The 27168-nt window shown below is 38.4% G+C and overlaps 1 long non-coding RNA gene across 1 annotated transcript; it reads right to left on the reverse strand.

Moving 5' to 3' along the window:
- Positions 1-363: 363 nt before the first annotated feature.
- Positions 364-26385, reverse strand: LOC138068905 (uncharacterized). Its single transcript, XR_011143760.1, has 4 exons — positions 26298-26385; positions 23663-23796; positions 3286-3366; positions 364-1574 (listed from the first exon to the last, which is right to left on the reverse strand). It is a non-coding gene; the product is annotated as an uncharacterized lncRNA (long non-coding RNA).
- Positions 26386-27168: the final 783 nt, after the last annotated feature.

A 27168-nucleotide genomic window follows, 5' to 3' on the forward strand; every position in this document is an offset into this window, starting at 1 on the left:
AAGCAGTCTGCTTCTTGCCCAGTCAGATGTGCAGGGGCCTTGGGAGGGAGCTAAATGCAAAGAGAAGGATACCAGGGTCATCTTAGGAAGATGTGTAAAGCTTTAGGGTAATGAGAAGGTCCTCCAGTTGTTGTATCGGGGAGTCATATCAAGTACTGATGACAAGCTTTATGTTATATTTGTAGGAAACAAATCAACACAAATTCCAAAGAAACAGACTGCAGTAGTTCTCATGGTCAGAGAACCATTTGTAAGTTTGCTGATTTGTGCAAATATGTATGTATCATTCGTATCACTCCTGGAAGTAGTGAGAACAGCATTCCAAATAAGTCAGCTACTTTTGCCAGTAATGACCATTTTCATAGTGGAAAAAAAACATTTCTGTTTAATATGGGTATCATGCAACTTAACAAAGAAATACAGTCTTTGCTAATGTTAGCATCAGCAATACCGTTCAACATTAATGCCGATTTGCAGCTTACAACTATTTATCCATTATTCAACATCTATCCTACTCTGCAGGTGGGGGAAGATTAGTTTTCTATAGAACACTATTCCTCTATTTAAAATATTGTAAGCAATCAAAGTTCAAAACTCTGGAGTTTTTCCAAACATAGCAAAAATTGGCATTACCTTTCCACTTTGCATTTAGTGCATTCATTCTCTCATATTAAAATTTTTCTCTCACACACAAAGTTACGCAAAAGTTTATCAGCCCTCAAAACATTGTTCATAAAGAGACAAGCAATGTACAATGAATATCTTATTAGACAAACTTCACCCCTTTTTCTATTTCCATTTCTGTAAACAAGTTGTAATTTTTTTTCAGTATTCAATGGTTATATTCTAATTATTTCCTAGTAACTAATTACAGTTTATGGAGAATTGTTTTTTGAGAACGGATCACTATTTGTGTTGGTGATTCGCTACTCACAATCATATAAATAGCAATTTTAATTCTCCAACTGGGTAATGTCAACTTCTACACGAGGAAAGAATTCCTTATAACTAAAATTTGTAGGAGATGCCTTGGGAATATTTAAAAATTATTTTCTCCATCCTCATATACCTAACTACGTATGTGGATCCAAGAAATAAATGCTAGTATTTATAATACTAATAAAAAGACATTCCTTTTATCAAAAAGTACAGTGCAAGCATACAGTAAAATACATTAGATAGACACACATACAGTAGTGTATTGAAGCAAGGAGTTTTTTCATCAATGTGGAAGATAGTGCTTTCAGCACTATAAAACCCTAACTCTTTTCGGATTTTCCTTGAGAGTTTCAAAGTAGGAGGACTTTTCAGATGTTAAATTTGGTGCATCTTCCTTACCAAACATGGAAAAAGCTTTTCTCTGCTGTCAGTGAGGAAAGTGGACAATGACACAGTAGAAGCCACATATCACTCGCTGAGCAGAGCCCGCTGGACATTCCTCCTCTGAACTTCCAAACAGCACAGCTTCATTCAGATTCAAACCTTTACTCTGCAAAACTCTCTGAAGTCCCTCAGGAGAGCTGTAAAGCATTTTCTGTGGGAATTATTAGCACCTGCGATAACATGCCATGGACCTACAGGAACATGTAAAACACAGTGAAAAAAGTCAGTCAAACAGCAAAGAAATCAACGACAATGATATTATCATTGGGGAAAAAAAACCTTCATGCTTTGGCAAATATCATTATGGCCACATATTTTGTTTGCACGCTTGGAAGCACCATGAAACTTCCTCCTCCTCCTAGAGGAACATAAAAACAAACTCCGGGATCAAATAGAAAGAACCAACATGATGGTTGAACATGATCATCAAGGGCTTTATCCAAACAGAAGGCAGGATATGCTATGGCTAACACACAGGCAGTGCAAGTGGGACATTGTGGAAAAAGACAAGTCTGTGCAGGACAGCCTTAACCAGCCTTAACGCTCTAGTAATATTGCCCCAGGCCTTCCATAGCATTTAGCAGATATGAAGGCCACACACGTTGTTCATGGCTATTGTTTTTACCATCTCTGGTCTCGTTTTCTATATGATGCCCTAACAACCATTCTCAGTCAGTAATGTGTGGTAAATACTAAAACCAGCAAAATATAGACATAGCTTGCAGAAAGGCTTTCTTTCACTGAAAGGAATTAATCCCTCTTCTCTCCAGGTATGGCTAGTTCTAGCAAAGGTGAAGGAGACTTGGAGACAGACATGGAGAAGACTGCACAGGAAGACAGAGAGACACAAATGCAAGTTCACGGAGCAGTACAGCCAGGTTATCTTGCCTACCTGAATTAACTCCTTTAGCAGAGCTGCAGTTTCACAATAACTTTGGCTGAACTAACCCTGGGATGTTTCACCACACTACAGCGAAATTATACCCTCAAAGTAAAAGTGACTATGCTTTCCAGAATGTACTCATGACTAAACCCCTGCATAGCCCATCCTGTTTACAATGAGTAAGGCAGTGCTTTTACAAAGAATATAGTTCTTAGAAAACTTTTGGCTTTGTTTAACACCCTACAGAAAGAATAAGCATGAGCTCAAAGTATAAGCCGATATATTTGGGAGTTAATCGTCAGAGACACAGGAAAATCTAGCATTGTTTAATGTTCAAAACATTAACTGTGAGCAAAACGATTAAATTCAAATATTGTTGTGATCTGCAACCACATAATCCTTTTTGAACTTTCACAGGATTAAACCAAAGTAACTGTTGTCAACTGCTGATTTTTAAGCTGATATTGTACAATATAATAAAAATATATATACCAAACGTAGTTTGGAAAAGAGCTAGAGTTTAAAGCTTCCCTAGATGAGCCATAAAAATGCTGTAGAGTCAGCTACAATGCCATTGCCATTTACTCAGTCTAAAAGTGTCATACCAAAGAAAAGAATATGCAGTTTAAGGTCAAGCACAAATATTCGGAAATTAACAGAAACAGTGACCCTGAGGCAGCCAGAGCTTTGCAGTGTATCTGCTGAGACCTTCTCCTGTACCAAGCTCCCCAAAGAATACTGAAAGGCTTTTAAACTCCAAAGATCTAAGTTTCACTGGCATGAAACTAAATGAGTTGCCTTTTTAAACAGAGAAGACACAACAGGAGAGGGAAGGTAGAACACAACAAAAATAATATATACACAGTTCTTCACTACCTACTATCCTTGCAGGCACATCTTTACGTCTAGAATTAATTTCACCCAGCTCAGTAATTTTCTAAGTTGCAGAAAACTCTACCCAGTCCCCTCTGGTCCTTAGGAAGTTCCTCCCACCGTCAAAGGCCAAGTTGCCCCCTCACCTGCTGCAGGTGCAGCCTCCATAACCTTCTCTCCCCAGTGGATTCAGTCTCATCTGGCCTCCTTACAGAAACGTAATACCACTGTAAGCAAAAAATAAATAAATAAAAATTAAAAAAAAGAAAAGTAAACAAATACTGTCCATAAGAGAGAGCAACAGAAAAAGATGAACAAAACCAGGATGAAATGTAGGAAACTCTTTACAAAGTGTATTCTATCACTTTATGTATTTTCATTTATTCTCACAAATGAAGAATAAACTGCCTTGCCTTCAGTATACTGCATAATTCAAGCTACCTGCAGCACCTATGAAAGTAAGTCCTTTAACATTTCCTTACAATTTATGAACTCCAGAGATTTGAAAATTTGAAAAAATGTCCACATTCTTTAACCAAATAAAAATGTATGCCTATGAAGGAGAAAGTTATCTTTTTCATTACTAGAGGAGCTTTACAGAAGAACAACCAATTATTTTATTTCAAAGTGTTATTAGTGCTATTTTAAAGAAAAGCAACTTCAAGCCTCATCTTTTAGAGACAGTGTCTCTTTACAATCTCCTCCTTTCTAGAAAAAAAAAGGTAAAATTAAAATAGCTTTTGCACTATCCTAAAGTTAAAATAAATTAATACATACACTAGAACACACATGCAATATAGCTCAGTAGACTTTTTGTGTTTTCTGCTACAGTTTTACAAAATGATGAACATGTTCAGCAAGGTATTGAAATTCTTCTGGATGAAACTGTAAACATAAAGCAAGTTATTAGGAAATTTTCCCATCTACTGTATTATGCTCTGTGTCCTACAGAGTCTCACATCACTTCTGTCAGCTCTACCAAGAGAAATACCACCAGAAACTGTAAAATCCATCCTGACACTAGTTATGACTGCTTCAAAGTTGGCCATTTTTTAAAATTTGGCAAATAATATCTTCTGTCAAAATAATTAGTCTTTTTGGAAAGGTTTTCCTGTTCTATCTGGATTTCTTTGTGCAAGGTTGTCCCCCTGTCATTTGGAACCACATCTGTAACATTTTAATGGCAATTGCTGGACCTTCCACTCTCAAGCTGAGCTTTCTCATATAACTTTGACATTTTTTATTCCCCAGGCTGAGCCTGAAGAACAGTTTGGGCTGATAATCTATCCCAACCAGCCATATCTGTGACTGCTAATGGCAGCTCAATCAGAGCTACTAAAGCCACTAAAATGTTTCATTCAGAAGCTGATTAAATGAGTTTCAGGATTCCAAATATATTTCTGAACAAACCCAAAGTTACAAGTTTTAAAATCCACAAAAATAGATAGATATCCTCTTTGGCAGTGAATTGTAAATACTTTCCACTCGTTTTCCATACGATATATTGCCTTCCTGCTACATCTTCAGCTAATTGAGTTTCAGGCTAATAATGGGATACGATAATTAGTCGAATGCATTGTGAGAACTGCCTCCACTATTTGACTTGTGTTTATAGACCCATCTAAATACTAGTGAATAAGAACAGAGAAAGTTGCCAAAATAGCTTGCCTGATGATGTCTGGGTCAGTTTTAAAAAAAAAAAAAGGCTATCTAGTAAAGAATATATACATTGAAAACTCAGTTTTTCTTTTGACTTCCTTTTGACAGTACTTCACACTACAAAATATTCTAACCGTCTTCCAATGGGAATACAGAACTGTTGGAGATGAATCTCTCCTGTGGTCCACAAAGCCGGCTATTAAAGCCAGATATGTGATCCATAAAAATATCCCTTTAAGTCTAATTTGGCGTCTGTCTCTTAATTTTCTATGAACCAGCAATTCTGAGAAAATGTTATCCTGCACACACTGAAGTCCAGTATTTTCAAAACAGAAGGTCCTGGAGCCGTTTCAGATTAAGTCAACACTCTTGCTCATGGGACAAGTGAAACACAGGAGGCCCTGAGCATGGCAGGGCTCCCAGCACTGCTCCCTGCGCAGAGCCACCATGCACCACACAAGCTGCACCCCAGGAGCACGAGGAGTCAGGAACTCCCAAGCTCTAACCTGAACACAACAGTTTCACTCCCAAGTACAGCAGGATACAGAAGGCAATCTCCTTGGTCCCTTATTTTCTATAACATAGGATTCAGTGCTTTCAGGGTCCACATCTCTGGAACATACTTCTCATGGAAAACCCCTGTGGGCTGTGACCTGGAGCTTCCATTGTGCAAGGATGTGACTGACTCACAGGAGTCTGATCCAGTGAAGGAAATGACTAACTTTCAGGGTCTGCTGGGTATTTTATTTTCTCAGAAAATTTCCTGTCAACTGCAGTTGCCAATTTCTTCCCCAGCAATAGGTAAATTCAAAGAAAAACAACACCATAACTGCAAGCTGCTGCAGTATTTCTAGTTAATGCATAGGCTGTCCAAGACGTGGCAGCGCATGCACCTTTCGTTAGCCCCTCCTGGGTACTCACGCTAAGGCTCTGACACAGCTGATCACCATCTACAAGGCTGCCCCAGGCAAAACATTTGGACACTTTCTTGGACAGAGGCTATTTGTAATCAGCTTTTTGTCAGAACCTAGTGGTGCATCATGCATGAAAATCAATAACCATTTCCCACTGCTGCCCAAGCTTTTATTATGTTTATACTTTAAATGAAATAGAGCCTCCTCTAAATTACTGCCTAGCGCTATGTTTTGTTATGCCACATCATTTGAGAATCTATGTTTTCCATCTCTGTTGAGTGGAATGTAGCATGTAGGGAGACTATGCTCCTACATTTAAAATGTTTTAGCTATACAAACAGGGGGAAAACACAAACACATTTGTATATAAATGTTCGTGGAAGTCAAATCATAGTTTGAATTTTTATTTTTCTCTCATCAGTGGAAAACAAGTTAAGCTTAATAATCAATTTCCAAGGTAGTTTCCAAGCATTTTAATTTAATTAGAAATTACTAATAGTCTGCCAAAATCTTTCACTTGACCTTAATCTGCTTCTTGGGGTCTGAAAACACAACAGAGCATGTCAATAGGAATGTCAACTGGAAGAACGATCGGGCCTACTAAACAGTCGTTCTCCTGGCCATTGCACTGAGCTGTCAGAATGAAAACATTTTTTCTTCTTAGCTTCTTATTTCAGTAGGGATCAATTTACATTGCACATAATCTACGAAAGACGGATTGACTCAGAGATAACCTAAAAATAAAAGCTACTAATCTATTTTTAAACTTTAAAGTACCTCAGAAAAGATATATTTTATTAAATCTGGAAGACAAGTAATCTTTTCATTTGTTTCAGTTAATCTCTTCTATGAAAACAGACTGGAATTTTTGTAATTCTCTGGTCAATGAAGGTTTCTAACTAACCCACTTCAGTGGAAATGGAAAGGGAATTTTTTCTCAAATTATTATCACAGAAATGACTTCATTGTGTCTTCCACAGGTCAAATTTCCAAGGCCTGAACACTGACTGAAGAGAGTGAGCAATAGGATGGTTATTCTGGAGCCCACACGGCTGCCCATCAGAAGACACTGCAAGGAATGTCTTTTTGGATAAAGATTTTCAAAATAATCAAGGATCAACAATTAGCAAGAAAGTGTTTCTTACAATGGACTGTAACTATATGTGGAAGAGGTCCTTTGTATAAGATGACATACAGTATTCACCGGAAGTGCATGCCCTGTGTGTCCAGACATCATCATGTCTATACACAAAAAAAAAAAAAGAAAAGAAAAAAGGAAATTAACTGAAACTCTGCCTGTAAATTCCATTCACTTTAACTTCTTTTGTTTTGCATACTGAACCATGCAATCCAGTGTTATGCCTGCATCAAATAATCCATTCATTGCTTTTAGGTCTTACCTGCAGCTTTCACATCCATCAGAAGCCCATTTTACATCTGCATCATAGAAACGTTCTGAATTCACCTGAACCCTTCAAGTTGCAAGATACTGCAAGCTAACATCATTATTTTTTGCTCTATGGAACGTATTCCTTGCACTGAATAGAACTACAGTTCATTTCTGAGCAATTAGGAGAGATTAAAATGATTTCGTTCACTCATGAAGACACCCGAGAGGCACAGAAAGGCTCTGTCCAGACAAAAATAAGTTTTTCCAATTTTTAAATACCACATCATCAATAATACAGCTCTGGGCTTGGATGCAAACTGTGATGAACAGCTGCTACAAACCCATTTACTGGGCCTTGCTACTGGCTAAGGAAGAAGCTGGCTGAAAATAATTCACTATCATGGACGGACACACATACACACATTTATTTTATTCTACACTTTCCTTGCGATATATATTCCAATATAATGTTTTGAATACCTAAAGAGACTAACGCTGAAGGGCCTGGGATGTTGAACTAAAGTAATAATATACTACGTACTTTAACCAAAAAGGTAAGCATCATCAACATTTGTGATACAGATATGTAGCAAGGCAGAGGACAGAAAGGTTAAATGAGCTGAGCAAATTAACTGAGACATATGCAGTAGATTTTAGATATCAAAATATTTAGGTTGAATAACTAAAAGGGTTCTGGTTTTTTTGGAGAGTGAAGCCTCTTAGACAATGATATCTAACCATCACTTCTTTTTGGACACTGTCACAATGATTACTTCTCACTGGAATGCATCAAAAAAAATCTGATAAGAAACAACTTTGCACTAGTGGGAGATGAGATGAGACAACTTTCCAGATTGAATCTGTATATTAAAAACAATGGGCATGTTTTTGTTTTAACGCCGAAGACTAGAATTATAATAAATTCCTGCTATATTATCTGTATCTAAAGTATTTAAATAGTCCAGCTGCAAAAATATATTTCTTGCTTTATGAAATGCTGAGCTTGGTATACACCCTACTAGGGTAGCATTACAAAGGATTAAACTACCAGACACGGTTCTAGACATTTTTTGATTTTAAATATCATTTCTCAGTTTCGGGCTCAAATATGTAATTACATATATTTGCATAATTTCAAACACAATTTACTCAGTGAAATATAGAGCTGTGTACCTATTCTGCTCAGCTGGCATGACAAACAGTGCCAAAGAACCAACTCTTCAATTTACCTGATGTTGTGAGAGAGTCATTAGACAATATTATATTTTATTTTCAATCACTATATAACATACGTTCCAGAATAAAATACAAATATCTCTATCAGAAAAACAATATACCACAAGGGCATCTTGGCACTCGGTGTTCGTGCAGTGCTTTTCAATTTCAGTAAAACTGTGTTCTAACTTTCTTTTCCAATCGGTTAGGCCATCAGTAAGTCCCTTATTAACAACAGCGTAACTCTTAGAAGTTTCTGAAGATAGTTTTCAGATGTAAAGTTCTATTTCATCTTTTATGCACATTACTTTATTTAAATTAGGGAATTTTACCAAAAAAAATATCATAGCATACCATAATTAAGAATATACCTAATTTGATTGATGAGGAAAGTCATAAACCTTTGATAATCATAATATCAATAAGGGCTTCTTATCCTTCACTTTTATATGGCATAATAAAATTACGTTGTATTTTCTAATATATGAAGAGAACATAAACCAGTCTTGTAGCATTCCATGCCACTCATTTGTAGAGCTATAAATACAATTTTATTTAATTTACAGAATTTGAATAAGATCATAGAATTCCTTTATCTACAAAAAATTATGTATTTTCACATTTTCCCTTGTTGATCAAAATAATTTTAAAAAATCCCTACATCTGAGGAACTATTAAATATTTCAAGCAATTCCTAGATAAAGTCTGAAAATGCTTTCCAAAAGATGAAGCATTTGGGAAGTTAGATTATATTAAATCTCAATGTACTATATATTGCAAAATACATTGTAAAATGATTGTACAATGACTAGTATAGTCTTAAATAAATGATTTCCAGGGGAAAATAATTTAGTATTATGATTTTCAGTCCCCGATACTGTAAAATTGTTTGAATGATTTAAAAGAAGACTTTCAAAGGTGCTTTGAACATGCTTGATTCTTTACATTTTTGCACAAATAATAACAAGGCTAAGATCTAGGCATAACAATGTATTTCTTTAACAACTTTCAATATAAAGTGTAATCTAACAGCCTGACCTCCATCCTGGGAAAGGTGATGGAACAGCTCATCCTGGAGGTCCTCACTAAGCATCTGGAGGACAAGAAGGTGATCAGGAGTAGTCAGCATGGATTCACCAAAGGGAAATCATGCTTGACCAACGTGATAGCCTTCTATGACGGAATGACTGGCTGGGTAGATGAGGAGAGAGCAGTGGATGTTGTCTACCTGGACTTCAGCAAGGCTTTTGACACTGTCTCCCATCACATCCTTGTAGGTAAGCTCAGGAAGTGTGGGCTAGATGAGTGGACGGTGAGGTGGATTGAGAACTGGATGGATGGCCGAGCTCAGAGTCAAGTTGGAGGCCTGTAGCTAGCGGTGTCCCCCAGGGGTCAGTCCTGGGTCCAGTCTTGTTCAATATATTCATCAATGACCTGGAGGAAGGGACAGAGTGCACCCTCAGCAAGTTTGCTGATGATACTAAACTGGGGGGAGAGGCTAGGCTGACACACCGGAAGACTGTGCTGCCATTGAGAGGGACCTGGACAGGCTGGAGAGCTGGGCAGAGAGGAACCTCCTGAAGTTCCACAAAGGCAAGTGCAAGGTCCTGCCCCTAGGGAGAAATAATCCCATGCAGCAGTACAGGCTGGGGGCTGACCTGCTGGAAAGTAGCTCTGCCGAGAAGGACCTGGGAGTCCTGGTGGACAACAAGTTAAGCATGAGGCAGCAGTGTGCCCTTGTGGCCAAGAAGGCCAATGGTCTCCTGGGGTGCATTAGGCAGAGGGTTGCCAGCAGGTGGAGGGAGGTGATCCTGCCCCTCTCCTCAGCCCTAGTGAGGCCTCACCTTGAGTGCTGTGTCCAATTCTGGGCTCCCCAGTACAAGAGAGACATGGCGCTACTGGAGAGAGTCCAGCGGAGGGCTAGGAAGATGATGAGGGGGCTGGAGCACCTCTCCTATGAAGAAAGACTGCAAGAGCTGGGCCTGTTCAGCCTGGAGAAGAGAAGACTGAGAGGCGATCTGATCAACATGTATAAGTATCTGAAGGGGAAGTGTCAAGAGGATGGGGCCAGATTCTTTTCAGTGGTGCCCAGCAACAGGACAAGAGGCAACGGGCAGAAACTGAACCACAGGAAGTTCCACCTAAACCTGAGAAAAAACTTCTTGACTGTGAGGGTGACAGAGCATTGGCACAGGTTGCCCAGAGAGGTAGTGGAGTCTCCTTCGCTGGAGAGATTCAAAACCCGTCTGGATGTGATCCTGGGCAACATGCTCCAGGTGACCCTGCTTGAGCAGGGGGGTTGGACTAGGTGATCTCCAGAGGTCCCTTCCAACCTAAACGATTCTGTGATTCTGTGATTCTGTAACAACTTTAAAAAAACGAGTTAAGCAATAATGCATATTCTGATGTGCAGAGCTATCTGTGATCAAAGCAACATATTTTCTTGGTCTATGGTTACAACATTAATCAATGTTAACATTAACTTTTTATTACTAAACTACATTAAAACAAGATTAGACATGCTTGGGTTAGAAAATGAACTCTTAGGTTTACCTTTTTACCTGAACATTTCCATTTTGAATAGAAAATTGTTCCTCCACGATGCCTAGAGCAGACTTGAAATTTCTACTCCAAACAAGTGCATGACTTCCTCTCTCCTTACACGCGCAGATTTCCAGCCATCACTCTAATGAAGAGAGCACTTGTGGTGCTACTAGTCTGACACAGAGTCCATCCATGAAATCAGAATACAAAGTTCTGGGACCGAACAGACTTGCCCTAAAATTCTTGTGGGAATTGTTAAGTGATTGTTGAATAATTCTCACTTAAAGAAATCAACATAAGCATAACCCATTATTTAAAAGATCTAGACTCTACATTTAATACAGAGGCACAACTTTCTAGGCTAGCGTTCTTAAAGCAGTGAATCGTGAACTCCTCAGGAGCAAACTGATTTGTTTTTACAAAAATACAGCTTGCATTTTTACCTTGGGCTTGATCCTACACAAGTCCAGCACCTATCCTGCAGGAAGGCACTGAGCATCCCACAGCAGCAAACCTGAAGACTGTTATTTAGTCCCCACACTGAGCTGAGGGAGACACATAAGAGAGAAAAGAGAATTAAAACCACCGAGTACTCCTCTCGTTACTGCTAGACTGTAATAGATTTACAGATGCTATTTAAAATATGGAAGAATAAGCAGCATTATGATTAGCTTTGGAGGGAAAAAAATGAAGGAAAAAAAGAATACACTCTGCAGTGTCATTGAGTCAAACTACAATAGCGTAAGTAAAGGACACAAGTGGTATTTTACAGCCTGAAGGGAGCTCGTTATGTTCCACGTACCTCAGAATGTAGTAGCTATTAGTGATACCACATGTTCTAAAAAATTGTGTTACATGGTCTTCAGTAAAAGTGAATGGAAAATAAAGCATCACAGAAGCAAAGTATGTTGGATATCTGACGTAAGGTTGCTCTACAAATGGCAAGTCTTTTACCTGTTTTATTTTACTGTCAGGAAAGCAAATATGGAGTTTTCCTACTTTTCTCTGTCATGGCCAGGATTTTTGCAAAGACACAAGCATGCAAGTAATGACTTACACTGAAGCCAAAATCACAACATACCCATTAGTCTTCTGCAGATCCAAGTCTAGAGTTTTATGCTATAGAAATCAGATAAAAAACCTGTTACTACAGCTGAATTTAGAAACGTAAAATTGAATTCATCAGGTTATAAAGATACAATTGATGGGCAGATTATCATCATAATACTTACTGATTTCAGACAACATTGCACAGCCATTTGCACATTTTAAAATAGACAGCTATCATGAAAGGCTATTGTCACCATGTTCGAAGGGGAAATCTCAGACATGGCTTTAAATCTAAAATAATTTTCAGCACCATTACATGTTATTGCAATTTACCTTCCATTTTCATTTAGTGAATAATGTGTTTGGCTATCTTATTTGCACGTAAGTTTAACATGTCTCATAACTTAATACAGCTTGAATTACTGTGTAATTTGTGTTTGGACTTGTATGTGCTTACACATTTGTTTAATTAAACCGACAGCACCATTTTCTATGAAATCTGCATGCAGAAGCATTACAGCAGAAATGTGATAAAAACAAATACATGAAAAGACTGGTCAGACTCAGGCAATTTAATCACCAAAAATGCCTCTACTCACATTCAGAAACTGTAAACTATTCAATAGTTAGTGTGAAGGGAGAATTCTAGACACAGGCATGAGATGCAAAGGGAATTACAGAAGTTAAAAATGGGAATAGCAACAAGGCTTTCATTGTCTTGTGGGATGGCATCTGGAAATCAAAACCAGAGATATTTCTGAATCTCAGACAGAGCTCAGTCACTGTTAACCACGATCTGGCTCAAGGTGAGCTAAGCGCTCAATTAACTCTCTCAGAACTTAGTCACTGTGCAATTTTGTGGCTTTTCCACTGCTTTGTCCCCAAGTTGCTGTTTTGAACTCCACACTCTTTTGTGGCTATTTAGCGATCTTTAGGGGGCGGGGTATTTTAAAAGCAGATATTAACTGAAGTTCAACACTGAACCTAAATAAAACTATAACCCAAAATAAAAGGAAATAGTCAATTAATTGAAATAAACTTATTTCTTTGGTGACAAATAAAATGTTTGGAAGGCAGCTTTTAAACTACCCAAACAATAGCTAAGCAGACAACGTTTCAGTCAGGATTTGTTGCCCACAGCTTTTACGTTAACACTACAAAGATTAATTTTCAGTTATGCAGTAAAGAAACAAGTCCTCGATTTAAGATAAAAATTATGTTAGTTTGAAAAGGGCTGGAGTCATTGCAGGATACTCAGCTAATCTGAAATTCAGGCTAGTTCTACTTAGGTGCCTTTAGAAGGAGTAAAGCGCTGAATTTTAGGCATCCACTTTTGCAAATGATGACAGATTTTGTACATTACCACATGCACCTGTGTTACAGAAATCAATGTAAGATCTGCCAGGCAATTTGGAGGCCTTCAGAGAAGACAAAAAGAATCTCAGACGTGTTGGGGGAGATTGAACAAAATATGGGAAGAGAGGAAAGAAATAGGATTGCTTCTAAAATCCAAGTAAAACCTGCAGAACGTTTAGGTACGACTGAAAGAAGTTTAAGCAATTTCTATTTTCTCAAGCAGTTCACACATCCAAACAACTACAGCTCTGATGCCATATGGCATGTCTGCCACTGAAATTTGGTGTCCAGATTAATTTGTATCTGCTCATTATTTGTTAGACAAAATTACATGAAATAAAACCCACTTGTACTAGATTGCTTGTATAGGTAAATGCTGGGAAGAAGGATGTTTCAAGTAGGATGTTTCAAGTATCAAATTGCTAGGAAGTGTTAGTGTTAAATAAACAGAGTAAGAACTGTGATTTTAATCCATTCAAGCGTAGATACTCTAGTGTGATCTTGCTTTCCTTAGAAAATAATATCAAACTATGTCCTTGGATAAAACCACGCAATCTAGATGGTTCAAATAACAGATAAAAGTACAGAACTTGGCCCTGACAGAGGGTTTTTACTCCTTTTTTTTTTTTTTTAAGGGTAAGCCTCTGAAAGCACAGGAAAGCAAAATAGAAAAGAAATAAAGACTTAAATGTGACACTATTTATTACCACCCAAGTAAAGTTCAAATCCAGGCTGGTTTTGAATTATATCCCTGTTACAAATCCAAGATAGCAGGTCTACTCTAGTGTTAGTTCTGTTACAGAAAAAAGCTACTCTATACAAAAGAGACAACAATGTCTCACTGCAAACATTCCTCAATGTGAAAAAGGAGTCTCAGGACACACCCCACTTTCCTTTCCTTTTTTAAATAATAGTTATTCAAAGCAAACACCAATCAAGAAGGTCATACTTTAAGCCCATGATGGCTACAGCACTACCACAACAACAGAAATTTCAAAACCATACAGACATCCAGTGGGATAAGTGTAAAACCCTCATAACAACTGTAAAAAGTGTAAAAGATAAGCATAAAAGTCTAGTAAGTCATCATACTTCAGTGCCTGATAGAAATTGTTGAAAACAGACATAATACATCAAAATGTATGTTTTTCAAATACTAGAAGGCCAAAAAGTATCTCAAGATTAAGAGAATTTCATATTCTGAATGTTGCTGTGCTCTTTCTTAGATCATATCAACCCACTTACAAGTCGTTGCAATACCGCTATAATTGTTGACAAAATCATACTGAAAGAACTCATCTTAACCTACTTGTAGGCAACAGTATGTTTACATGATTAAAACAGTGAGTCAGAAGATTTCATGGTATTTCAGAGAAGTCAAGTTCAGTGGTTTTATGACTGAGTCATTTACCCCATGTATAAAATGAAGACAGCTAGAGTTTCTCATACGCATCGTAATCACTGATGAAAATGCAATGCTGCTTGATCACTGCATAAAGAGCAAAACACTTCTATCACATTTATCAACAGTGGCAATTTCGTCACTCTAGAGAATGGCTGAGACTGATCCATGCAGAGGTATGCACAATCATGCAAAACCTACAGCCTGCATCAGCCTGCATTTCTTCCAGGTCAGCATCTGGAGTATTGCTAGTTTGCAAAGAAAACCAGAGAGATAACAGGAAGAAGATGCTGGTTGCGATGGTATTTGATGGTATCTAATAGTCCAAATGTTCCACCGTAAGAACAAAAGACTGTAAAAAATGTAAAAGAAGATCCACTATACAAAATTTTAAGACAATACTAAGTAAATACAAATGAATTTACGTAATGCATTTTGCAGAAAGAGGTGTCCTGTCTATAATTAAAAAATAGAGATAGGAAGAATGGCTTAATCAAATTTATAGTGCATCAGTCAGCATTGGCAAAACATGTAGACCCATATGTGAACACCTTTGCTAACTGCAAAAGTGTTTAATAATAATGGAAGACCTACGCATTTATCTAGCCAGCTCTTTACTGCTGTAAAAGTATTCTTGCACGTCAGTGAATTAGAGAATTTTGTCTTCTGAATTTTCTGCACAGGACTTCAGTTATTTGGACAAATGGCTGTGTGGGGCCCTATCACAGCAGCAGCTTCATCTTTGCTGCTAAGTCTACAGCTTCTTTCCACTTAATTTTTTCTTGAAGAGTTCATTGCTTCATCTACTTCTTTACACAGCTTTGCTTTTACAAACAGTTAGCATGTGGAAGTGCTCCCTTTAGCCCTTTTCTTTCCTTGACTTATCCAGTTCTTGCTCTATGTAGACAGCCAGCTGAAACTGGTGCCAGCTTCTCCAGTGCCTCTGAGCAAACATGGTACATTAACTTTGTTTTTAATATTATTTTTCCATATGAGCAACAATTGCAGATGCCATAAGGCGCATAATACGGTCGTAGAAACACATCAGAGGGGTATAACAATGAAAAGGACTGCATAATGTATTTCCAATGGCAAAGTTAACTAATACAAATGCAATTACTCTTGATAGCATCTAGTCATAAGAAAAGCACTAGGACTGGCTTAGGACACTCCTCCAGAAATTCAAATTTTCCTCACACATGCTGGATTCCAGGAGCTTTTTTTTAAGTGACATACAGAAAAAGAATTAGCCTCTGGTAATGGTGTAAAATCTGTCCTCATTAGTACCAAAGTGTTGCTATCGGACTGAAAATGATTCTGTGAATAACCTTCCACTCAGACCGTAATATGTGTCCTACTAAAAAGAAACCACACATTCAGCTTGAAGTTATACATACAATAACGCTTGATCCACGTTAATCACTGCCATGTGGAAGTAAAATTCACCCTTTGTGAGAGACTCAGATAGAGATTTCTGGAAGCAGCCATATTGCAAATGACACTCAAATCACAGAATTATACTATTTCCCATCTAATGTTCCCTGTCATGCTGTATCATTCAGGGGGATATTTTAAATCTGGCAAACTCTGGCTTTGACATAAATATGCAAATAATAAATGTAGCATTTTGTCACTGTCTGTAGCTTCAAACTCCTTCCAACTTAGACAGGTGAACTGCCCTGAAATACAATCTCTCTCTGCCACACTGATGGATTTTCATCAGATTTCATCTCCAAGTGCATCTTTGTGGTTTCCAGATAAGTTTCAATTTCATTTCTCATTTTGATGGTCTACGGAAACAGCATTTCAGGGGCTGGGGGGCGGGGATGGTGGTATCACAAAGTATAAGCTCACAGAAATGCGTGTGCATTTGTTTCACCAGTTGGTGGTTCTCCTGCTTTGTTTGTTGTTCTAAAGAAACACATAGCATTTCTGAAGTATTAATTTGAAATACTAGTGGATACACTCTGGATTCAAAAACCTCTTCAAAGTGTTTATATCAAAGCTATTCATATAGGAAGGGAAGCCATTCTGTAACAGGAAAGTAACAATTAACTGAATTTACATCTTGATTATTTAAAAAGCACCTTACTGCATGGCTCTCGAGCCCTGAGCAGTCTCCCCGGCCTCCACCACCCTGCCAGGCACAGGATGCCATCGCAGCCCAGCTCGGGGCCACCAGTCCTTGCCACACCAGCTTGACTTCCCAGCCCAACCTTGGACCTGCCCCATCATCATGGCCTTGCCCAAAGATCTTTGCTCATGGCTGGACCCGGCCACAACCACCGGGCCTGCCCTGCTCCCGCGGGGGCGGTGGGATGGGACCTGCTGGCCTGGGGAGCACTGGCCCCACAGTGCCCTGGCAAATGCTCCTGAACGCTCCCCAGGGCTCCTCCACCTCCCGCAGCCATCTGGACACAGGCAGAGGGTGTGGTAGGATGCCTTCACTTCTAGTCAGCCACAAATAATCTCTTCTCCACTTTCCAACCTAATCCCCACCACACTACAGCTAGTGGTAGCTATAGGCAGCATCATTTATTGACCCCTTGTTGTGGCACACAGGGTTTCTATTTGCCAATAAAGATGTTTAATACTGACTTCAGAAAAGCACTGCTTTTTTTTAGCCTGTGTTGTCTATTCCAAGGGGATCTAAGGGTCTTCTTCCCTAACAGAATCAGTATGGTTTACAGGTATAGATTACACACTGTACACTACTCAGAGGATATATTTTCCTGCTGAATTACTTTTATCTTAATCTGCAGAAAACAAGTTTGTTAATGTAGATGGTAAAGCACTAACATCCATAAGTCCATGTGAAAGACATTGAAGTGTGACAAAGAAATAAAGTATTACCATTTATTATTCTTCAGTTCTTCAATACCCCTGACAAGCACTCTCTTTATCCCATAGAACAAATGGCAAGAGATGTGACTTTGGAGGCTCATGAGGAAAGGTAGGAAATATATAAAACTGGCAGCATTATCCATCAGTGACAGTCATAAAGCTTCATTAATATGTATGCTGCTCAGTTTTAAGACCAGTGAAGTTCATAGGTATTTCTGCCTATTTGCAGACTGCAAGTTCATAGCTTGGCACCTTCTATTCTTGAGAGAATTTGAAGTGAAATGTTAAATAATTGTCATTTTCACTCAAAAATGATTTTCTCAAATAGAAAACAAAAACAAAAAGCACTAGAAGGTTTCAATTATTACTGTAATTACGCCTGACAGCCCTAAGGCCTCGGTGGAGTACTTCAGTTGTTTATATAATTAACTTTTGATATCCATATTGTTTAAGGATTTGCTGTATAACTTGAACTCTATTAGAAAATAAAACTTTATTTTATTAGGAATGTGGATAGAATAAAATAACAACCTATAAAATGAAAGAAGGGATTCTAGGGAACTGCATCAACTGAGGAGTTACAAGTCTTGCACAAAGGAAGGTTAAATATAATCTCTAATTTATGGATACAGAAGCTGAGCTAGAGGAGAGGGAAACCTCTCCTCTCCAATTCCAGAGCACAGGCAGCTTGTATCTTTCTTGGTTATTCAAACTCCTATAAATCTGCTCAGTTTCACTGACAGATGATACATCAAATTAAGGCACTACCATCTCAATTTAGACAGAAAAAAAAACCCAAAGGTGTCCAGCGCTAGCGGACACCTTGAAACGTGATTGCAAGTGTGCTAATGAAGGTTGCTCAGTAAGTCAGGGACAGAACTGCAAGGAGAGACATTTTGCCATAATACCCTTGGGAATAAGGGGTAGATAATTCTGTGGTAGGTAGTTCTCATACAATAGATCCTTTATAGCTCATGACTTAGAAAAGAAGCACACAACAGCTAGCTGTACACACAGCTAGCCTATATTCATAGATGCTGTAACTGTCATTATCTTTTGCTCCTTCCCAAAAGGGATTTTAACCTAGGGCTTTTTCTTACTGATACAAACATAACGTTTATCCTTACATTGCGAACGATCCCTTACCACAAACTATTCAAGCAGCATTCGTAGCACTAAAATTTTAGGCAAGGACTTACACACTTGCTCAGTTACTGCATGGCAAACATTACTATAACAGGAACTGCATATGCTGCATAAAATGAACCACATGAGCGTGTCTTTGCAAGACTGAGTTTGTAGATGGCAAAACCAGATTGCCCTTTTTCCTCACGTTTCTATAGCATCTAAAATAGTAGAGCGTTGACTCCAAGCAAGGTATTTAGGAGTGAACTTAATACAAATTAAGTAATTGATTAAACAAACATTAATAATGTTAAATTTCATGACAGACTTGAGAGAATACTATATAAAAACAAATTAAAAAATCAAAATTCATTATTAAGTTCAATGTAGTTTTCTGTTATTTTTAATTTTAATAAAGTCCAGTCAAAGTCTTGGGCCAAAATGAAATAACAAAGTAAGTAAAACGTCTCCTAGCTGCACATATAGTCTGTACTAGATAAGAACATTTTAGAGCAGGACAAGTAAATATACCTCTCATGTAAAAATTAGTCCAACAGGCTTTAAAAATCTGCTGCTGAAATCCCAAGAGTTTATAGTCAGTTTGGTGATTTATGGCCTCTGCTTTCAGACAGATGCTAAAAATTGATTTGTTCAGTACAAGTGTCATGGTGGAAAAAAGTAAATTATGGATTTCTGTGAATGAAGTAGTTTGGTAAAGATTCATGAGGTTTATATATAACAGTTTAACCATCAAAGTTGTGTGAATGAGGACACGCCCCCGCAACTATCCTTTGTACTCTGAGTGATGCCATTTAGTACTTATTTAGTGGTTTTAATAGTCTCAGAAAGGTAGCTACTTCAACAGGCTGCACTTCTGTGAATTAATGTCTCATAAATCAGCACAGCCCGCTGCGTCATCATCCCAGGCTGGACTGCTCCAACTATAAGGGTTGGCGTTTTGAACAGTGACAGTGCCAGCATGTCACTTTGGAGTGAAAAATGCACAGGAGTTGGTCAGGGACTTGGTCTTCCTGCCGTATACCACCTGCAAGTTTGTTTGCTGAAGCAATATGCAGAACCTGCCACGATGGCATCGTGGTTTCCCAGCCACGACGAGTGCAGTGACTGAGGCAAACTGATTTTGAATGACCCTGGTTTGTAGGCACCATGCTGCTCTGGGTCATACCAATCCATGTGAGTTCTCCTGGGCTGCTGTTAATGTGGAAGCATTCAGGTGCGTGACAGTTTGCAGGTGTGCAGAACTATGCCCCTCTCCTAGGGACCTTCTTATGTAAACTGTTCCCACCTGGAAATATGAATTTTTTGGTGCTCTATGAAAATGTACCTAGCAGGAAAGCTAGGCACTCACAACCATAAATTCACTATAAATGCTTTAAGATATTCAGTGATCTCCAGGGTGCTGCTGAAGGAAAGAGTGGCTCAAACTAAGCGGTTAGTGTTTTTCGTTCTCATTAATTCACAGAGTTAGTGCCATGAGGAGTGAAAGCCAGTTTCTACCCTCACAGTATCACAGCCAATTACTCACCATGTTCGGTCTCCAGCAGCACTCAGTATAACTGCCAGGCAAACTCTGAGGGCAATGAGGCTGCACGGATGAAAGGAAACCATTGCATCAAGATAGTGGAGTCAAGGGCCATAATTTGGCCTTAATCACCACTTAGAGTGATTTAAGCCAGAAAGTATACCAGATTTTTAACTGCCTGGTTGATGTGTCTATCTGTAAAATGGATACATTTGCCTGAAAGACATTAAAACATACAGTAGGTCTCCAAATCTGTATAAATTATTCATATAATAATGGATGCACCACTGCCAACCCATTACTAACACTGGAAAATCTTTGATTTTTTTCCAAATGTGACTCTTTTGGGCCAAAACAACTTAATTTAGCTTTGTCTGCAAAGAAATTCCACTGTAAAGACATTTCAGACCATCTTTTGTCTAACATCTAAATATTTATATGCAATTGTTCTTTCATGTAAATATTTAGAGCTTTATCCCAGACAGAAGTGAAGAAAAACCTCTAGCAAATCTTCATGACTAAGATTTTGAATTAGAAAGATGTGTAAAGGATGAAAAAGAAGTAACACCTCTAAAGCATCAAAAAGGTCTGCAGGTCTGCACTGTGCCATAGATCTTTATTCCCCTATGGTACGTGTCCTACAAGATAAACAGACTACTGCAGTTGCTAGGTAAAGCAATCCCTTTAGCTCTGACTTTCTTTTTCCTATTTTTAGTACTGAAAAAGTACTGGCGTTGCACTGGTGACATTCTTTCATCTCCTTACTGGGCGAGAGAAGGACCTTTTCTGAATGGATTTCTTGCATCAGGATAAGAGTCAGCTCTCAGTCTACACTTTTTTTCTGGTTTGATGAGTTTTCTATATGGTGACAAGCAGGAATGGAGTACACCAGATGCTGACCCATCAAAAGTCTCCTACCCTATCTTTGAATCAGAGACCTAAACTTAAAAAAAAATTCTTTCCTCATCCAAACCATAAAGAAACGTTAAGAAATGGCCGTGTTACCATTTCACGTGTTCACTTGTTACGTGGAGGAGCAACAGTTCTACAGGTGAGTCAGAATATAGAGCCTCACTCTTTCTGTGTCATAGAAATGCTGTTTGACTATGTCATTATACTTCATCCTAGAAATACACTTGCAAGCAATCACACTGTTGTCATTTGCTTTCCACAGAGGCCCACATGTTATTAAAAAAGACAGTCTTATTCATGAGCGAAGCTGTTTGGGAGAAACATCTTTAACTACCTATAAATGCAGTAACAAAAAATCTGTCTTTTTTTTTTAAGGGGTACCACAATTGTGACCTTGGCCATTTACAGTGACTCCATTTCCACATTATACTGTCTCTGAAATAACTTTGGTATCATGGAACCATAACAAATGAGTAACCGCTGTACTAATAGCAGATTTACTGCTGCTACTCTGAGTACATGCGTAACTAACCTTAATATGGAAATTGATATTACTAGCTTTTGATTCAAACATCTGGCTGAAAGTCAGCATGGTTTTCTTCAGAGTAGGACTGATAAAGTTCTATTCCATGGTGGAGAGAGAGCTTTTTTTGGTTTTAGGAAAACATTTCATTAAAACACAGTCCTCTTCCAAGGAGCACAGGAGAGCTGTCATTTCATTACTGAGAGTCCAATGGCGCATCCATTTAATTTTGCCCCTCCACTACAGGCATTTTCATATTTCTAATTATCATGTCTCTGATCATCTGTTTCCTATATCCAGTTACAGCCAGACTTAGTGGATACAACTCCACTGCCACACTGGAGCTCATTTAGCCCAGCATGCCTAAGGAGGATCAAGCTTACAGTTCTTTCCCATTTACAACACAACACAACATCTGCTCTCAACAGTGCTAGGTCTATGAAGTTTAGTAGCAAATCCATAAACATCCCCACTGCTAATGACTAGGCAATGAATTTTGCAAGGAAGAACTCTCACAGTCCCCTGCAAATGTGTTCTTGTATCTTATACAATCCTAAGACACAGATACACTATACAGAAACGTACTCGATACAGAATGTAAGACAGTCAACTGCTTTTGATATATTTCACAATCTGAGTCATTTCAGTGGTTTTCTAGGCAATAAAGTCAAAGAGAGCTAATATAAAAGCAGATTACTTTTACTGTATAGGGAATATTTCCCACTTCTAAAATAGGATTAAAATAGAAAAGTGAGAAAATTGAGCAATATGGCTAACCCATCACAGGTTTGAAAACTCATTCTTTCATAAATGGACTTTCATATAAATTAAAGTAACTCTGTATAACATCTGGCAAAGAATGGGTCACTGCTACCTGCAGCACAGGTGTATTGAAGGAAATGCACTGGAAGCTGTCCAGTATTGTAAAACAATCTGTCTCAGTCTTATAATTTCCAGAACATGGTTGTGAGTTTTTGTGGTGTGCAGACAAGGTCCCTTGCATATATATTATCAAAATCACCCCAAAATTTTGAACGGGTGAGCAAAGAGGAAGTTTTATTCAAAAATAGGCTTGCTAAGCCTGATCAGCTAACCTTTTACCACAGGCTCACTATTGTATCAAAGCTAGGGGAGAGAATAATATAAAATTCAATGCCTGCTTGAAGTTCATAATATCTAAAGTTTAGCACACAAGAGAGAACTTTTAAAATGAAAACTCCCTGCATTTAATAGACAATGAAGGATTAGTTCATAGCCCCTGGATACCTGAGACCTGAATGACCAGTCTTGCAGTGAGTTAATTAGACACTGCAAAGGTAAATAAATCCAGGTTTTTAATATTCGGTGTGAGCATTCCAACTAGAGGAGCATAAGCTATTTAACAGCCTGTCCAACAAGTTCACACTGGGATTTTTTTGCATCTACAGTAGACATTATGTGTCTGGCATCATGACCATCTTGTAGGGGACAGATATGGGTTTAAAAAGGCTCACTACAGAGAGTCCCAATTATGTAAAAGTGAGTACAGGCCACTCTACTAAAATAAATTCCTCAGATGTGCTGATGGATGGGGATAACAAGATGGAGAAAGAGGCTGTGAGCAGATGTTCATTATTTCCACTGAATCCCCTTGGGAAGTCACCGAGCTGGCTAGAGGCAGAGCACCCCAGCAGTGCAGGTCCCATATGGCCAGGCTCACAAGGTTTGCACAGCCACCAGCAGCACAAAACCACCACTAGAATTCAGAGCTTCTGCACAGACCCCAAATATCTGCAAGATTCAGAGGCATATCTCATGAGGGATAATAGAAATTCAGCCTTTCCCCTGACAGTGCAGCAAGCAGAAGGCTCCATGGGGGAATTACCATGCACTTTTCCTCTCCTGAGTTTTCATATTGGGAGCAGTACTAACAGCTTCTTTGCAGCTTACTGGTAAGCTGGCAAGCCTCCTCAATATCCAGCTGAGACAGTCTATGTGCAGATGAGGACACTGAGGAAGGCAGGAAATTGAAAGTCATATTTCAAAAAATGTCTCAAATTTCATTACCTGATTTTTGAAGGGTTTTCTGTAGAAATCTGGAGTTTGTTAAGTAGCAGCTGATGCAAAAAGCAGATACTCGAACTTCTTGAATTCAGAAATAGCAAATGGCCAATATTAGATACCAATAAAGTGTAGAGGACCTAAAAATGAAGGCCACATTTAAAAACAAGAACTTCACTTGTTTGCTCAAAATCCAGTACTGAATTAGTAACTGAGAACAGTTATATTTGTTTTCTATATGCACAAATGAAATAATAGCTTTGCCAATGATGTAAAAGGCAGATAAGAATTCAGTAACGCACTTTCCTGGCTGAATATACACCATCCAGACAGCATTAGCAGAAGCACTGAGTATATTCTTTTTGGTTAAAGTTCATGGCCTGTTTCTGAAGAATGCACACATTCATCAAGCTAAATAAAAGGCTACCAGCTTTGCATTGTCAAGTGATAGCCACCCTCTAACCACTTCCGCAGCACCTAGGCATTCTTTGTTCATAACAGGGCACAAAAGCTTTCCCGCAGCTGGAAATGGTCAGTATGGTTATCAGGCTCTACAGGTGATATGACACAGATTCATTTTGCACAGCCTGTGTTATATGCATTGAAGTCACAGTCAATATTTTGGTGTCACCTAGGATGAATATAGGGTTCTTCAGGTGCCAAGACAAACACCAGCTCTCCAAGGAACAGATCACTGAAAATCTGTAGGAGGCTTTACATTTGTGGCTGCAGACAGACACACATTTCCATCCTAAGAGAAGCTGGAAGGTAATTCAGCACCAGCTTTGCATTGTTAAAGGGACTGGCATCAGCTGAGGAGTTCATCTGAATCGGTGACCAGATGCCAAAAGTGACATCGAACAATTTTCTTCCTCTCACAATGGAGAATTTTGTTGCTCTCACAAACCCTCAGTTTTACCACCTTATTTAAAGTGGTAGCCATGTATCCACTACACTGCTAAGTGTAGGTAGACTGTTTTCTTTAATATAGTAATTCTTTTCAATGGCATATTGTCACCAGCCAGATGGCATTCCTTATGTTTTTCTTAACACCTGTTCTAATGATACTGCCCAAATTCTCCTTATTTCAGCTAGCCCTACTAGTTTTCAAAGAAATGTATCTTTTCCTGAGTCATAAACTTATGCCATTCTATTACTGAATTGCATGAAGCTGTTGCAGAATATATATTACACCTGGAAGTTTTCTAGCAGATGGGATCATGTTCTTTTGAGTCTTTGGAAGCATATTCTGAAACAACTCTCAGAAACAAGACACAGAAACAGCTATTCACAATAGCAGAACAAGCTGTCGCACTGTAAACCTTTACATTATTTAAGTAAAGTGAAGATGCTTTACATGTGATTTGTTTCCTAAATAAGCCAATAAAAAAAAAATCCACCCACAAGAACTAAGCATCCAGCTTTACACAAATTAAGAGTGAATGACTTCAGGAAGTTACAAGGTAATTTAAGTCAAAACTTTTCAATTTTTCTATCCCCAGGATTCTTCAGTTTTTCCTAGCATATAATTCATAATTGTAAGACTGTTACAGCTGTGTAGTTTGTAATCATATTCTACATTTACTTTGCATTAATTTAGACAGATTTTTCAAACTATGTAGACATAGTTCTAATATGCAACGCCTAAGTGACTTGAGAAGCCTGCATTTTCAAAAACACTTAGACCTTTAGCATTTGTGATTCAGATTGTTTCTACCCTGGACTTTGTAGACTCTTCTCTGCTTACGCTCCAAGTCAAGTGGATAGGAGCCAGCTTTAGCTCACTCTGCAATGCAGCTACTGTAGCTGCATTAGCAGGACATTGTGTCTGAAACAATCTACGGTGCCTTCTATTAGCTTAGGAACAACATTATTTTAACATGGCTAGCTGTCTGCTAGATCAGACATGGTTCACATGTGGCCATTCCAGAGAACAGCAGGAGTGAGCCACCTGCATTCACCCTTTTTTGCAGGCATACATTAAGTTACTGACTACTTAATAGTGCAAGGCTCATAATACCAAACAAGGCTCTATGCAAACATCTTTAAAATCTGGACCCTCATTGTTCTCTTATTCTCTGAAAATACTTATGAGAACAAGGGTTCAGATTCACTCTATTAGTTTCAAAAGACATACGGTACTATTTCTGTTCTTGGACTAGTTCACTGCTGTGACTGTGTGTATTCAAGTATACAAAATCATCAACATGTAGTTGCAAAATGTCACGCTAACTTTTATGGGCCCAGTCTTTTCTGTGGCAAGATACCTCTGCCAATTTCAAGATACCTGTGACATTACAGCAGTGATTTGCAGTTCTATGTAGAGTGGGACAAACAGTCTCACCCCTTCTTACAGGAATAAGGTGATGGTTGATCAAAAGCAAAATCAACAAGCCAGATGGATGCTCAGTTAGCAAGAAACTAAATGAACTATTTGTGTCGCTGTTAACTGCAGTGAACATCTGGAAGGTACCCATAGCAGTGCTATTCTTTAAAAGTGAAGAAGGTGAGTAACTGCATCAAAATTAAAGCACATAAAGGGAAAGAAACTGATAAAAGGGAAAAAAAAAATAATGGGACCAGAAAGTATTTTTTCCAAAAGATCAAAAAGGTGCAAATATGAATTTGTTGGGCAACTTACCATAATGTGTAATTTACTGTTTCAATCTTCTTGACAGAACAGCAGAGATGAGGATGATCATTATTCAGGAATAACTTCCCCAGAACACAGTTTCTATTTTAGAAAGAGCAAAGGAGAGGATAGAACCAAAGAACAACCGTACTGGTACTATGCTACATACATAGTACTGAGAAGGCTTATGACTCATTACCTCTCTCAGTTCAAGAACTGAGGCAGCCAATGCAAGCCATCAAGCAAGCAGGTTTAAGAAAAGAAAGGAAAGAAACAAAACAAAACTTTCTTTACACAGTGCACAGTTAAACTGTAGACCAGTTTAAACTTAGCCAGGTTACACTGTAGAGACATAAGGTTCAAAAAAACAATTAGATAAATTTATAGGAAATGGATCCATTTGTCACTATTGCACATAATAGTCCATATGCAACTGCTAGTTCAGGAAGACAAGGCTGTTTTCCAGAAGCCTTATTTTCCACGATGGGTTACTGTTGGGAACAAGCTGAGCTATCAGGCTTTCAGTCAGACTATTACTTATGTTCCTACCTCATATTCATATGTTCCTTGCATTGCCATCTGGACTGCATATATGCAATCAAAGTTTACTGATAGCAAATAATAAGTTCAAACTAAGTTTGCTTTATGCAAAACCTGAACTAGTATTTCTAGTAAAAGCATTAAACCTGTTTCCTTCCAGTCTAAGTCCAGATATAAAATAAACAAATCCTGCTCTCCACAGATCTCAAAATACAAGACAGCAGTCCATATAAGAAACCACTTTGGTCTGCTCTTGATAGGATGACATTGGCTTTCCATCTCTGTGCTGAACCACAGTGTCATAAATAGAGCAAAAAGTTTTAGCATCAGCTACAACTTT

Source organism: Struthio camelus, chromosome 12 (assembly GCF_040807025.1).
Source record: "Struthio camelus isolate bStrCam1 chromosome 12, bStrCam1.hap1, whole genome shotgun sequence".
NCBI classification, from domain to species: Eukaryota; Metazoa; Chordata; class Aves; order Struthioniformes; family Struthionidae; genus Struthio; species Struthio camelus.